The sequence below is a fragment of the Protopterus annectens genome, chromosome 13.part0, assembly GCF_019279795.1.
Source record: "Protopterus annectens isolate FY-2018-M chromosome 13.part0, PAN1.0, whole genome shotgun sequence".
NCBI classification, from domain to species: Eukaryota; Metazoa; Chordata; order Ceratodontiformes; family Protopteridae; genus Protopterus; species Protopterus annectens.
Window position 1 is genome coordinate 743692574 of NC_056747.1, and position 16795 is coordinate 743709368.

The 16795-nt window shown below is 41.2% G+C and overlaps 1 long non-coding RNA gene across 1 annotated transcript in view; it reads left to right on the plus strand.

The window, feature by feature from the left end:
- LOC122787630 overlaps positions 1 to 16795 on the plus strand; it is a 298470-nt gene that overhangs the window by 1049 nt on the left and 280626 nt on the right. The gene's annotated exons all lie outside the window — the stretch shown is intronic.

The following is a 16795-nucleotide window of genomic DNA, read 5'->3' on the forward strand; positions in this document are numbered from 1 at the left end:
GCAGTATAATTTTATGGTGGTGAAAAGTAAGATATTTAGAGCATCTGAAGTGGGTTTCTTGGGTTAAAATTAAAACTACAGTAAAATATTCAACGTTTCAAAAAATGGTGTAAATGTATCGATTCTCCTTTATTTTCCTTATGTTCAGCCAACTGAAATTAGCACACACAATTCCACATGTTGCAGGAAAATGTTCTCATCACACAGTACTCGCCTCTTGCACTTGTATTTTATGAAAACAATTCTTGTGCACTAGCCCAAGCAGTAATTCATGTGGCGATGCAGTAAGCAGTGGAATAGTTACTCCCAACTATTAATTTGTGAAATTAGTAATCTCCCGCCACTTTAAAGCCGTACTAAAAATTCACATCGTCGAAAAGTGGAGATGTATGTCGCCTCCCAGGTAACCATTTTTTTTCCACTTGTCAATTTTCCTTTTAAATCCGTTTTCTTTAATCTTTTTTTTAAATTTTTACTGAATACGTCAATGCAAGCATACACAACACACAAGGCATGGCGCATTGCGAGATGAAAATAAAACTATATGCACTAAATTCAATAACTTTAAAGTCTCTGTTAATGTAAAAATAAACTTTTTTTCCCGTAGCATCCTATATTAATTTTGAGAGGCTGGCAAAAGAAAGAGAAAACGTTAGTACTTGGAAAGATATTATTCTAGTAAAAAAAAGTATGTTAAGTCGACACTATTTGTTAACAGATATGGGAAATAAATGGCAATAAAGTGTGTAAACACTAGAAAAAAAAGATTAAAGGATAATTTTTTAGCACTTTCACCCAGCGTTCTACTGTATTTGCTTTCTTTTTGTTCACTTGTATTGATTCTATAAGCCTTTATATATTTGGGGTATGCATTGAATAGCTTTCTCTTGGAAGTGTATATATCTGCATTCCTTGCCTCTCACCTTTGTCTGACAAATTTATCCACTAATACCTCACATACCTTAATTTTGTTCCCGTCCTCTTTACTGCTTATTTCTTAATGCTTTTTTCTTGCTTAAGTTACTACCCATTACCACATTCACTACATCCAGCTTCAGTTTACATCGTTGGCTGCCCTTTTTGCAGTTTATACTCCTTACAAGTAATCTGAAAGATTGTTTTCATCTTGTGAAATTTGTGTTGCATTTTGGTACAAAAGAATGACCTGTGTCAATAAAAGGTGTAATTGAACATGATAACTTCAGTTTTCTGGAACTACCCTGCTTTTGTGTTTTGAGCATTTAATCACCCTGCCTAGTGCTGCAGATTTTGTAAAAGTTAGCATGAATGTCTTACGAGCGTTTCAATTTTATATTTCTTGTGGCTTGGTTTGTAATGTAATCCTATTTGTAAGTTTTTATATTCATAAAAATTTTATTGTACTTTTGTGGTTCTTTTCACAGCAGGTCTCTGCTGAGAAAGGGCTTGGAGCCCATCAGATTTTCCTGGTAAGTAAATACAAGTACGTAAATAAACGTGGTAAAGCATTTCTTATTCCCCCTCCCAAAGAAATTCTTTGGGATTTGGAAACATTGCTTACATAGTCATGCAGTGGCTAACTCTTGCATTCCAGGTTGTGCAGCATGTCCAAAAATAATTAACAGTATAATAGGAGGCAGTTAGCTTGACAGCACACCACTATTAAGGAATTTGCCAGCAGAAACTGCACTGACTGCAAAAAGAAGAGCATATTGTACCCATGACCACTTGACTCGTAATTCTCAGTAGTGCTCATGTTGGGATACAGGCACCTGTGTACAGCTGTGTGCGCATAGTTGCTCCACTATGAGGACTGCTGAGGGTCTTAATAACGGCTTTACATTGAAGTCCCTAACAGTTTATTTCATATAAATGAGAAGGAAATGAATGTATAGGGCAGTGTGAAAGGGAGAATAGCAGGAAAATGAACTCAAAGGAGGGGAAAGATTGGGATGGGGTGGGGAAGAAAGAGTGTAATTTGTTTGTGAGACAGGTGCTTATTTTTTATTTTGTTTTTATAATTTTTAAGAGGGAAGTTATGGACATGAAAGAGGATGTAGGGATTGTAGAAAGGACATAGGCCAACAGTTGAGGTTCCGACACAAAATGGAGGTGGAGCACAATGGAGAAACATAGACACAGGGAGGCCAATTGGTGATGGGGAGGCTTCTACTGCAGATAGGAGGGAAGTGGAACAGCATGATGGGGTAGGAAGTGGTGACATCTTCCTTATTTGCTGCACAGGGCAACACCCAGCCAGAAATCATCCCTTCTGTGACTGCCATCCTTGCTGGGCCCTGCCTTTATTGGCACTCTGGTCAGGACCAGGCAACAGTGTGACCCTGTCAATTGCACAAGGACATGTTTTATTGGTCACTGTGGATGGCAGGCTGCTAGTCCACCACCTGCTCTTAACAACTTTTGGGTAACCTAGTGGGATCTATCAGGAGTGCTCTCAGAGGGTATGAGAACACTCTCCCTGTGACATTTGTTAATGCTTTTATTAACTGGGTAAGTGCGCTGGTCAAAAGACCCCATCCATATGCACCAATGGAGGCCACAACAGAGTTCTCCAGGTTCCCCCTAGCTGGATGAGCTTCACTAACCTATGAAAAGGTGAGCTTGCTGTCCCAGCACAAAATGGCAAGGAAGGTTGATGCTGTAGTGATCACTTGCTGCATCACAAACACAGTTGTGATTGTCACTGCGTACAATAGTAACATAATAAGAAAGGAAGAAAACAATAAATGTTAAATAAATGTAAAGGAAGGATAGACAAAAAGAGAGACACATGTCTGGTTATCGGGCATAAAAGTACCCAGAGAAGTACAGAACTGTTATTAGGCATGCATTAGTAATTTGAAGGGTATTTCCAACCAGGTATTCTTCAGGTAAGGTAGAATTGCAAGCAGTGACTTGTAAGGGATCTTGGAACATGAATCGTGTTCATGCTCCTTGTGTGTATGTGGGAGTGCATTGCAGGAGAGTAGGGTCCATTGATGATTTGAAGGGATGCATCAACTGCCATGTGTTATGGCGGAGGGGCAAGGATAGGCATGGTAGACATGACCAGCTGTACAGATGTATCAGGGCAATATATTGACTATTCCAGTGCGGAGCAACAATACTAGTTAAATCAGTGGAGTAAGCAATGGCAGCAGTCACTGTTTGTTTGCAGATGTGTTATATTTGTCAGTCATTCGTATAAGTCAGAGTAAGCAGAAAGCTAGCACGCTTAGGTATACAGGAAGGGGCAGTGCATGTAGAATGTGAGGAAATGTGACCAGTGTGTCCTGAAAGGACTGGCAAGGTTGTGGCATTGCACACAGTATGGTATAAGACCAAATCCACACATGTGGCACTGCATTTGGCAGGCTAGATGGTCAAGTCATGCCAAGCATGTGATCCATATACTGATATTGTGGGCAACTCACACAGGTCGAGTGATAGGGACAACCCGTTTGCTTGCATACACAGTGGAAGTGTGACCAGAGTTGTGTATTCTGCAGGCAGTGTGCATCAGTGGTAAAAACAACATACAGTTATGGAGAAAAATGGTAGGTATGATGTCTGTTTACAGCTGCAGAAATACAGTTATGTATTCACTCCTTTATCTGGAGCGATGGTCCGTACACCTCTGAAAGAGCAGCCATTTCTTCAAAGTCTTCCCAGGAGCTGAAATATATTCTAGGCAAGAAATGAAATTGTGCTCCAGGTCCCCAGTGAACACAGCTGACAGATCCACTTCCTGGATGAGGATGACGGAACTTCTGCCAGCGTATTTAGTGGAACCTTGTTAAGCAGGTAAATGTCACTGGGCATAACCAGACACAGGATCAAGTGTAACATGGGGGAAATCAACATGATCTGTTGTGCCCATAACAAGACAAGGAGTGGAGGGCCATGGTTGGGCTTCTATTTACAGTCATCCCTAACTGACACAGAGGAGTTCTTTCTGGGGTGGAGCATGGCAGCTCCATCATACCTAGTGGAGTAATTGACATTGGTGCAGAACTTAATTTATCGTTATTGAACAATTTTCAAAGTGATGTAATGGAATGCAACATGCTGTCACCAGAAAGCGATCCATGCAGAGTTTGGTTATTTTATTTATACAGGTACATCAGGGCTTCAGCTGCAACATCAGTTTTTGCAAGATATGTTGTCGTCTTTTTTTTTTTTTTTTTTTTTTCTTTCATTCCATTCTATTCTAGGAGTCTCACTTAGTGGTGATGCATTTAGGTGCCTTTTTTGTTTACATAGTTACTTCAGTGTCTGAGTCTGCCACCATGACTGTTAACATGCCTGGTATTGAGGACATGTTTGAGCCTGACCGTGATGGCTGGTGTGACATCCCTCCTCTGGGCCTGTAATCAAGGACCCACAATCCTTACCACTGACACTGGTGGGGAAAGTTGACTTAGAACAAAATTGATGCACACAGTAATTTCAGGTGCAGCTCTCTGCACCAAACACAATTTCCTTTAAGAGCACACAGGGGCCACACTCTGCCCTGGGGCTGGGTTTTCCTCTCCAGGCCTCAAATAAGACTTCACCTTTCTCTCTCGGCAGAAACCAGTGCTCTTTGCCCCTGTTCCAAGTAGCTGACATGCACACTCTGAGATTTCACACACATTTGAGAAAGGCTGGCACACATTTACCCACTATACCACCTTCACCCAGACTATAAGGTAGAGTCACTGCTACCAGCTAGCTACTTAAAGGCTCTTACCAGGGTACACAATTAAAACTATACAAATAGTAATGTTAATCAAGCAGCAAGATTTTCGGGAGCATGAAGCCTGCAGTGACACCAAATTAAATGCAGTTACTGTCCAAGGTTAAACTGTTTTCTAAAAGGTCAGCCACAATGAAAGATTCCGATACATTTAATAATAATAAAATAGAAAATATGAAAATGCTGAATATCTAATTACAATAAATACTAGAGTTTCAATTCACAGGAAATTTAGAAAATAACATAGATGGAAAGACTCAGACACATACAGAAAAACAATTATTTTAGCTAATCTCACTATTTTCCTAACTGGATAAGGAATTACAATTCCCTGGTTACTTACTAAAGCAAGACAAGATGAAGTGGATGAGTGTCTTTTCTGTCTGTTCCAATAACATAGTGCCGTGTGTCACTATCACATCTCTCACTAATATCTAAAATAATTTCAGTGCTGTCTGTAGAATGACATCACATCTGGTCACTTGATTTGGTGGTTCCCACACTACCCCGACTAGAAGCAGAATCGGAATCTAGCACAGGTGTGGCACAATACACACCTAGAGCTTTGCTGAGGTATCTGGAGACTCTAAAACAATCCCAATATTTTCATCCGTCTTGTAGAAGCTAATGAGCCACTCTCTGGCACTCCAGGGTAGCAATTAGTTCACCACTAAGGACAACAAGAGCAGGATCCCAGAACAGACATTGCATCTCTGGCTGCATTCAGGCCTGTGAGATAAAATCTTTATGACCTAAACCAAGTCATTAAATTCAAGCTAGTAAGCTGGGCTGAACTTAACCCCTTCCCTTCCATCATCCTTTGTTAATGTATATACATTTCAGTGGTTGCGATAGTACAGCCTGACGTACATATGTATTTATTTTCTGTCCAGCAGGACCCACTGTTGATGCATTTTTAACACCAGCATATGTACAAATCAGTTCATTGAGAAAATTAAGTTTGAAATTATGAGACTTGAGTAAGAGGTGACAGTCTCTTTAATGCAGTTAATAGAGCAGTATAGAGTTTAGTTGTGTTTAAAGACAGACTGCACTTTTTTTTAGGGCTACAAGTTAATGTTTTCTAAAAACATACAAACTGGGGAAGAGAGAGAAAACGGACACCAATCAGTGTAAGTGGGAAAACGGGCTATAGTATGCATGTTAACATGAGTAACATTAATTTTAAGTTATATAATGCCTGTAGGTGCAGCTGTCAATTTGAGACAATTGTTCCCTTCTGGAGGGTTGATCTTCATGGTTTGAAGATGTACATAGTTTTGTGTGTGTTATGTTCCAATTAATAGGAGATGGGGGTGTTTTATATATAGTTTTTTGTTTGAGGATTTTCATTAAAACAAAAAGTCTTAAAATGTGACTAGGTTCAAATGGAGATGAGAATAAACAACTGGACAAAATATCAGCCTGCCAAACAGTATATGCATGCAACAGAAACGCTGTAAATAGATATTCCAAAAAAAACTGTTGTGTATAATAGGTGGGAATAGTAGCTTTTTATTATAATGGCATTGCTGTCCATATTATCCTGGACATAAATGGCCTTACATGTATACATAGAAAAAAAAAAGAGAGTATTGAGTTATATTAAGAAATGCAGGATGCAAATGGCAGTGCTGCAGGAGAGACATATTTGGAAAAAAATGAGCATGTGAATTTTGCAAAGAGAGGATTTCCTAATGGATATTCAGCAAAATATCAGAAGCTGAGAAAAAGGGGAGAATTATACAAATTTATAGTGGGGCTTCAATAATGATATATGAGGAAAAAAAGATAGTAATGGTAGATTTGTAGTAGTAAGGGGCTTTTAGCAGAGGAGTACAGTGGCGTGTATATTTCACTGAAAACTGCTATTATGGTGGCTAAGAACATTTTTAGGAGAAATAATCAGCTTTCAGCAGGAAATATTTATAGATGGGGACTGGAATTTTATTTGCAATAGTGAGGATGTATTAAAGGGACCTAGAAAGGACAATATAACAAGCGGGTAGATTTCTGAGAAATTTATGAAAATATTTTATGTGGAAGATGTGAATTCACTAGTAAAAACTCCGGCAGAATTTACATATTATCCAAGTTACAGTAACTGGGCTAGACTACATAGAAATTTGGTTTATATAGAAATTATATTTCACAGGAACATGTACATTTAATTGAAATCTTTGACACACATTCAGTAATGATTTCTGATCATGCACAAATAAAAGCAGGTTAATGAAGTAAAAATAAGACACCGGTGCTTTCCCACCTGCCTCTTAGCAATTTAAGGAATGTGTAGTGGAAATTATTTGAGAGTTATTAGGGAAGATAAGTATCTTCAAAAGCTATAGCTCGTGACCAGGATAAAATGGAAAAAGGAGTGTAACAATAGGGTTGAAATAAAAGAGAGAGATATGGTTAAGAAGTAATTGAAATTACTTAGAGGGGCTGATGGGATTAAAGCATTGCATTATAAGGAGAGTCTTACAAAGCAAGGAGGAGAAAATGCAAAGTGCTATAGAGAAAATAAAGGGGTATCCGGATAATATGAATGAGTTTAGAAATAATGCATTTAAGCAACTATTTTTGGTAACTCCAGAGCACAAAGACTTTTAGCACAATGACTTGAGCAACAGAAAGTGTTGTCTCCAAACTTAGGGAACCCAATAACAAGAAAAATAATCACAGATGGTATAGAGGTTTTAGAATTTGTATGAGTCAGAGAAATGTAGAAATCAAGAAAAAGTACAAATGGAAGTATTTATGGAAGACTTAATTGTGCTAAAGTTAGAGGAAGAGGCTCAACAACTAACATTGATAGGAGGATGAGATGCGATAAAAACAGTGGTGTATAATCAATCCTCAGGAAAGAAACGGATGGTATTCCAGTGGAAGTTTAGAAATTAGAAGGGAAGAAAGTGATAAAGTTCTGGAAGATTTTAACAGTATTTTTTTAAAAGAGAAAGCACCATCTTGAAAGAAAGCTGTGGCATCTGTGTTGCCTGAAGATGGCAAAGCCTTGCCTTCAGTGCAATTGTATGTGTTGGGGGGCAAATATTTGGCAACGTTAATAGAACGATGATCCTGAGGGAAGCAGAATGTAAGAAAATACCTCTGTTGTTGGTGGGTCTTGATGTCAAGAAAGCATTTGACAGAGTAAGCTGGAATTTTTATGAGTAGGGCACTGGAAGCATCTGCATTCCTTGATATAATAATAACGTTAATTAGAAGAAAATATAAATGATCAGAGGCAAGAATTAAAGAGGGAAGGTTCATCACAGATAAGCTGTGTTTGAACAGAGGAACCAGACGGGTGTCTTCTTTTCCCTTTGTGTTTTGCTTTATATTTACAGCCGTTGACAAAGAAAACAAGGGACTCGGAAATACAGGAATATAATTGGCATGATAATCAAGAAAAGCTGGTTTTATTTGCAGATGTTATTATTTTTATCTGATAAATCCAGAAAATGACATCTCAGTTTGTAGAACACTGAGACAGTTTCAGGTCTTTTGGAGATATTCTATTAATGAAGGTAAAAAAATACAATAGCCATAAATTATCTACCCACACACAAATTGGTCCAGCAATACCCATGTTTATGAGGACATTATAAGATTAAATGTTTAGGATTAGAGATTAAAAATGCTTCTGTTATGGCAACTAAGGATATGTGGGAAGAGACTAAACAAAAGATGATTCAAAAAGTTGAGAAACTAGAAGCTCTTAAAGGGCGGGAATAAGATACAAGCAGTGGAAATGTTTTAGACAATTAAGTCTTGTATACTGTGTGACATCCCCCCCCCCCCATCTGGGTCTGTAATCAAGGAGCCTTAGTCCTCACTGCTGATACTGGAGAGGGATGTTCACTTGGAATACAAATGGATACACTCAGTATTTCCAGATGCAGATCTCTGCATCAAGCACAATTTCCCTTAAGAGCACACAAGGCACACACCCAGCCCAGGGTCCAGGTGTCTCTGTCTCCCTCCAGGACCCCAATAAGACTCCCCACTGGCACAGCTGTGGGGTTAGGACCTCAGCTTAGTGTCAAAGCCAAGTCCTCCAGCACGCTGTGTGAAACCACTGCTTCATGTCCCTGCTCCTAATAGCTAACGCACAAACTCTTTGAGATTTAATTTTCACACACACACACACACACCTGGAAAAGGCACGCACAGATTCACTAGCTATGCCACCTTCAGTCCAGACTATAAGCTAGTTTCACTGCCATCAGTCAGTTACTATAAATTTCTTAAAAGGGTATCCAGTTATGCTGAGTGAGGTAATACAAATAGTAATGTTGATCAAACAGCAAAGCTTTCAGTTATGACCAAAGTTATCACCAAATAAATATATGCAAATACTCTCAAAACTTAAATATTTTTCTAAAAGGACAAGCCACAATGAGAAGCTTAAATATATTTAATAATAATAAAAGAACATGAAATATTAAATATCTTTTTTTTTTTACAGTAAACGCCAGCGTTTCAATCACAGGAAATATTAAAAATAACACAGCTGGGAAGATTCACACAGATACAGAAAAACAATGCTTAAATATTCTGACTATATTTTCCTGACTAATCTAAAGAGTACTAGTCCTTGGTCACTTACTAGTCCAAGACGAGTTGAAGTGGGTGACTGCTCTTCCTTTATCAGGTTTCAAGAACAAACTGCTCCTGAGACTTCAGTCTTCTCTAATATTAAAACATTATTTCTGTACAGAATTACATCCCATACATCTAATCATCTGATGCCTGATTCCCATGCAACCCCCACTGGTAGAACCTGTCAGGATTTAGCACCTATGTGTTACCATAGAGCTTTGCTCAGATCTGCAGCTGCTGGCAGTCATAAAACAATTTTAGCCCTCTACCCTTCCAGAGTAGCAATTAGCTCCCTGCTAGAGACAATAAAGAAGGCTTCCTAACACTTGGTTTCCCAGACTGCAACCATAACTGTAATATACAGTCTTTATGGTCTTATTTGATTTCAACTATTTTTCAAAGTCTGCTGCAGCTAGATTGTGATTAGCCCCTTCTCTTCCAGTATTGTCTGTTAAAACATATACATTTAATTCAGTTACAATAATACATGTACATTTGTTTTCTTTCCAGCAAGGCACACTGTTGATACATTTTAACACAGGCAACTTTATACATGCATTTTTAAACAAGTATGTGCACAAATTAGTTTGATACACAAATGACATATAATTTTTTTACTAAATTCTATTTAGCTGTGCTGGCATATGTTACACATCCACTACCCCACTTCTCTTGGCATAGCTGGTAATATCTCACTTTCACATCTCCCCGGTTTGAAGAGTCAAGCTAGTTTTTCAAGTGACCCTTGAGAAACACTACTTGAGAGGAATGAACCTGTCTGGGAATACATTATCCCATACCCTGTCTTGAGATCCTATCTGCTGTGGCATTGCTGACCTCCCTACAGTGCTGCACCTTGGTGACTTGGCATTTTGCTGACTGGTTCCTTGTAGCCATAGATCACCCTCAGACTCCTCCTGCCTCCTAATGCAGATACTTAGCACAAGTTCCTCCCTATCATGATAAGGTTTCATCATGTTAACATGGTACAGTTTGTGTCCCTGCCTCTTGCTTAACGGTTCTACCATGTAGGTAACATCACTGACCTTCATTACCACTTTGAAGGGTCCCTCCCAAGATGCCTGCAGCTTATTGTGTCTAACAAGAATGAGAACCGTAACCTCCTGCTTGTAGCATACTCTCTAGCTTGAGCATTCTTGTCATACCAGACCTTTTTCTGCTGTTGGGCTCCTGCCAGGTTCTCCTGGGCCAAACCTGTGAGCTCCCTAAGCCTTGTCCTGCGGTTTACCACATATGCCACAACAGACTCCTGGTGGGAGTCACATTCACCCTGCCACTCATTATGAATCCTATCTAAACACCCCTCATGCAGTGTCTACACATCAACTCAAACGGTGAAAAAAAAAAACAGTGGATTCTTGGGGTACCTGTGTATGAAAACAGCAGATGGGACAAATATTTGTCCCACTTTCTCAAAACTGGTATCCAATTGCCTGTAGCATGGTCTTTGGTGTAGAGTTTAACCTCTCCACAAGACCATTAGTCTGGAAATGGTACAGGGTGGTCTTTAGGTCTACACCCCACAATGCTTTCACAAACAAACTAGCAGGTCTGACATGAAATTGGCACCTCTGTCTGTCAGTATTTCTCTTGGGAAACCTACACTGCCAAAAATCTCAAGCAAAGCATTTGCCACCTTCTCTGCCTCCGTTGGAGACAAGAGCCACTGCCTCAGGGTATCTGGTAGCATTATCAACTACCATTAGGGTATAATTCTTCCCTGTGGAACTTGGGGTACTCAAGGCCAAGAACATCCATAGCTACCTTCTGAAACGGCTTCTCAATCACAGGCAAAGGCATCAGAGGAGCTTTGACCTTGTTTCCTGCCTTGCCTACTTTTTGGCACTACTCACAGGTCCTCTAGTACCCTGTTACATCTTTTGCATTTCCAGGCCAATAAAAGTTCTGCATAATACACCTCTTGGTATGCTTTATTCCCATATGACTTACAAAAGGAATGTGATGGGCTATGACTAGAAGTGCCAGACAGTAAGCTCTAGGCAGTACCAAATATTACCTCACCCTCTAGCCCTCCCTCAGGGGTCCACTCTCTATACAGTAACCTTTTGTTCCAGTATACAGATTCCCCATTTCCTTGAGAATCAGGTGCCTTGGCTACCTCTCTCAAGCCTTGTAATGTTGGGTCTAAGAGCTGAGCCTGTCTCAGCTGTACTTTTATAACTCTTCCCGGCTCCCTTTCCACAGGAAGTTTGGTATCCTCTGATAGTGGTACCTCACTGTAAGCCTGGGTATTATGACTTACCTCTGCCCTCGCAGTCACTGTATCCAAGGGAACATCAGCACCTACCAGCAGCTATGGCTCACCTTCAGGCTCACTGCTACAGGGTAGCTCCCTCCCTGAAATAGACACCACCAGCCCTGGCTTCAGGTGTGGGGTCTGGGTCTCCCCAGGCTACCAGACCCAACCCTGCTTGTCTCCAAATCTGACTGAGTGAAACTGCATGCACACAAGTACTGCATTATCAAAATTGTTCCCTATCAGGATATCTGCAGAGATATCCTCAAACACACCTACTTGCTTCCTTTTGCACCTTCCCAGTCAAGGTGATCCCTGGCAAAAGTTATTTGGAATGGGGTCTCTCCTAAAGCTCTGACTGGAGTGGACTACCCAAGCAAGAACTGTTTGTCTTTAACCACTGCAGGCTTTGCAGTGTTTATGCCAGAGGCTTTGTCTCTTAGTAGTTGCCTGTTTTCCATCCACTAAGATAGTATAGAACCTCTTGTGATAGTTTGGGACCCCTGTTGTTTCCAGACAACTTACCACTGGCATACTGTTGTTTCCACTTGCTGGCTTCCCCATCTTTCGTTTCCCACCTTAACCTTACCTTCATGGACATCTATATGATACATGGCCCCACTGATTACATTTTAAACATTTAACCCTTGATCCTGGCCGTGTACCTGAACTAGTGGCTTCCCCTTTTACTGGTAGACTGTGTGTGGGGTGATTTAGTTCCCCGCCATGGGTTTCCTTATATCCATATGTAGCACTGGATACACCTTTCCTGTGCAATGATGCCCTGCTTGCTAGGTATTGATCCCCTTTTTTCCCCAGCTCATCTGCAGAGTTACACTCTTTTATAGGATCATAGGAGGTTATTAGGTTAATGGCCCTGAGGCCCTTACAAGCCTAGCCAAGAATTTAGCCCCAAAAAGAAACCTCGGTCAGCACCTGTCACCCCTGTTAGTGAGGGACACGGGTAAAACCCCTGGGACAAATTTGTGGTTTCCCATCCAGTCATAAAGGTTGTGCTTGGAGAGACAGTGAGGTGCTCTGTTTAACATGTAACTGAAGTCTGTTCCAGAAACAGGGCAGCCACTGGGAGATAAACCTGTCTCTCCAGCAGGTTTTGTTGATGTCGCATATTAGATTCAGGCCTTTCAAGGGGGTAATGCATGAGGAGTTAGACGTATGGATAAGGAGCATCTCTAGTAGGGCATGGTCCAACATTGCCTTGTAGGCGAGACACAGATCACCCCTGAGCAATCTGTACGATACCAAATGGAATAATAGTGATTTGAGCCTGTCCACATAGGACAGGTGTTGGAGGCCATGGATTCTCTTTGTGAGGTGTTTCAGTGGCCTTTCCAGTTGGTGCAGATGTTTGGAGAGGTGCATACCAAACGGGGAGTTATACTTAATTATTGTTCTAATGAGGGAGAAATATAGAGAAGTAATAATCTCTCTTTTTTTTTTTTTTCTGGATGCAATCCCTTTACTTATGAGATGAGCCAAGTAAAAGGCTTTTATGACCACTACCACTACATGATGTTCGAATCTGAGGTTGTCAACCTGAGTAGTCAGGTCTGTCATCACAGGTTGTGTGCTTAGGGGGTTGTCATTGATGTGGTAACCAGTAGGGGTCATGTTTTTGTTGAATGGTATGATGGTGCATTTTTTTAGTGTTTAGCTTGAGGCCATGAGTTTGGTACCAGTCATTAGTTGCTGTGAGACCCTTTTGCAGTATGTCAACATCATTTGAGGAGGTTAGTGACAGCGCCCAACTTACAGTCATCTGCAGACTTGGTCAGACACAGGCCTTTTGTCTGTGCCTGGACCTCTGAGAAGTAGATGCCAAACAGTAGGGGTCCCAGGACAGATCCCTGGGGAACTCCACTAGGTCTGCCATCGGAGGTGGAGGCACCTATTTTGACTTTGAGGGTCTTGTCAGTGAGCCTGTTGGACACCCACATGATGAGATAGGGATTTACGGCAAGTTGTGTTAGCTTTTCAATGATGCCCGAGTGGGAGATTGTGTCAAAGGCCTTGGCCAGCTCAAGGTAAACTATGCACTGACTTTTTCTCATCCAACGCCTTGGTGACAGTCTCAAAGAAGTCAGCCAGGTTCAACAGGCAAGATCTGCCCTTGACAAATCTGAACTGGGTGGGGTCAAGTGCTTGGCGACTGTCTATGTCCTTATTTATGAGATCCATAATAATACGCTCCATGGCTTTACAGATCAAACTTATCAAGCTAATGGGGTGATAGTTTCCAGGGTCATTAGTGGCACCACCCTTGTACAAGGGGATGACCATGGCAGTTCTCCACTCTGGTGGAATGAAGCCTGTACTTAGGCTGTGGTTGAATAGGGTGCTCAGTGGGAAAGCCAGTTCTTGCTGGAAATGGTGCAGAATACAGCCATGATACTGTCGGGTCCCGTGGAAGGTGTGTTCTTTGCCTTGGATAGGGCCTTAAGCACTTGATCTGTGGAGATGTGAGGTGCGGGACAAGTATCTGTGATGTTGAAAGGGCCTTTGGAAGGGGACAGGGGTGAAGTTTGCTAGCAGGATGGCTAAATTAACAGGACTGGTGTAAGTGATACTGTTAAGTACTAATTTAGAACAAACCTGGGCTTTGCCATGGAGCTTCCTGATGTAAATGAAGAAGGCTTTGTGGTTTCCCTTTGTTTCAGAGGCTACTTTTGATTCATAGACTCCCACCTAAAATTTGATAGTTATCTCAACTTGACTATTAAAAAAGTACATGCCAAACTGGGATCACTCTACCGTATCAAACCATTTCTTACCAACAACACAAGATCAGCCATTGCTCGCTCCCAGCTTCTATCCACCCTACTCTATGCATCTCCCATTCTGACTAATCACAACAAAACTGAACTAAGCAAAATCGAAGCCTGCTGTAACAGAATTGCCCACTTTGCTGCAAATTGCTGATATAGAAGTCATCATTGTACTGCTTTGAGACAGCTCCACTGGCTTGAACTGCCCAACCTCCTAACCTACAATCAGCTCTGCCTCTGTCATTCAATCTATTACCTCCCCAATAAGTGTCCTGCTCTCAAAAACCTAGTACAGCATCACTCCACCAAAAAGCCTCTTAGATCATCGATCAAACTACTACTAGAAGTCACCAACAGCTACAATAGCTTTGGAGATGCACTATATAGTAGTTCAGTGGCTAAAAAATAGAACTCTGACCCCAACACATTGTCCAGAGCCCCCTCTAAAGACCTCATTGAGCAACATCTCAAGCAAAATTGGCAGTGCCATGATTGCTCCCCAGGCTAGTGAAAGTGGATAAAGTACACATACTAAACCTAGAGTACTTGATAATAGTTTTCAGTCTTACTCACAAACACTGGCTAATCTACTATGTATGTACTGTACCTGTGTACTATGTACGTATTCTACCTGTGTTCCAAATTTCAGTTGTACACCACAAATCTATTACCTTTATTTTTAAATTAATTTTTGTTTGTTCTCTCTACTGTAACTGTTGATGTGCTGCATACCACTGTAAAAACATGTCTTTTGTAATTTGTGTGTATACTGATAATGTGTAAATAACTAAATGTATGTGTAATTTTTCTTTGTGGAATTTTTCTCCACAGGCCTCTGCTGAAAAAGGGCTTTTCGGCTCAGTCAGACACCCGCTGTTAACAAATGTAAAATAAATAAAAATAATTGCCTTTGGACAGTTTCACTAGTAATCTAATTTGCTTGTTGAGGCTAAGGAGGGAATTTTCCAATTTGGAATATGTTCCTTTTTACCTTTGGACAACAGTTTCTTCCTTTTGTTGTAAATCATGTTGATAGAGGATGTCCACCAAACAAGATGTTCTTCATCTCACATTGCTGCAGTCCTAACACTTGGGTAGTCCGCTGCCCTCATTCGGCCCGAATATCAGAGCGGCTGACGTCGGTCAGGGCGCATTTAACTGACATCAGAACGTCAGGGTATAAATGCGCATGACCGACGTCATATCCTCAGTCTTTTTTGCCGCATGGTCCGATGCAGAAGCAGTGTTGCAAGTGCCGTTCGGCGTTCTGAAATTTTTCGAATTCGGAGTTTCAGACCGAAGTCAGAGTTGGTTAAGTACCCCGTTGGGGAATATTTTGGTTTTTTCTTGCCTCAGTGGTTTACCGGATGTCAGAAAAAGTGAATAACTGTATTTCTTGGGGAAACAGATACCGCATAGAGATTACCATAATTTGTGTATACCTTGTTTAGGACCTGAGCACGACGTTGTTGGTTGCCGCTTTTGTGCTAGGTTTAATAAACGCACTATTAAGCGGAGGTTGGATTGTGCAAGGTTGGTCTTTGGGAAGCGGTGCAATTACAAAATGCCGTCGGATGCTCCGACGCCGGCTTCCTCAAAGAAGTGCAAGGACAAGGTAGTTAAACCTAGGTTAGAGGAGTCGTCCGAACCGGACGTCAGTTCTTTAGAGGTGTCAGTGGAACCGGTGGTTCCGACGGAGGCCTCTCTGGAGACCCAGGGAGAAACTCTGATTTTACAGGATGTGGCCTCCCAGGAGGCAGGGCAGGCTGTAGGGGCTTCTCAAGTATCTGTACTCCTCTCCCTTACTAAGGGGCCTAGGCCCTCTTTTTCTGATGCCAAGGCTTCTCCTAGAGGCAGGCCTAGTTTAGCTTCGGTGGGTGTCTCTCCCAATTCTTCAGGTGCTGTGCCCAAGAAGCACATGCTCAAAATGGCAGAGGATTTAATTACTTTAATTAGAGGTTCTATGCCCCCTCCTGATAAGAGGCCTAGGATGGAACCTGTGTTGGGGGATTATGAGCAGGCTTCGGATGTGTCTGAGTCTTCGGCTGAAGACTTGCAGGAGTATTCTCATTACTCTGATTCTGATTTGGATGATTCTACTCCTTCTGCTTCTCCTCCTGAGGATTTTTCTTTTTCAGAGACCCTTCACTCCATGAGAGAGCATTTTAAATGGGAAGGTCAGGATTTCTCTGATTCCAGGAAAAGGCTTAGGGAATTTTGTTTTACCCCAGCATAGGCCTTTAGCTATTCCTCCTGTTCTGAATGTGGTGGAAGATGTGTTTGCAGAGGCTTCTCTTAATCCTGATTCTTTGCCTCCTGCTCCTGTTAAACGGATAGGTATTACAGGGTGCCTGAAGCTCATAAGTATCTTTTAAGAGTCCTAGGGCAGACCCAGAAACTGTTAGCCAG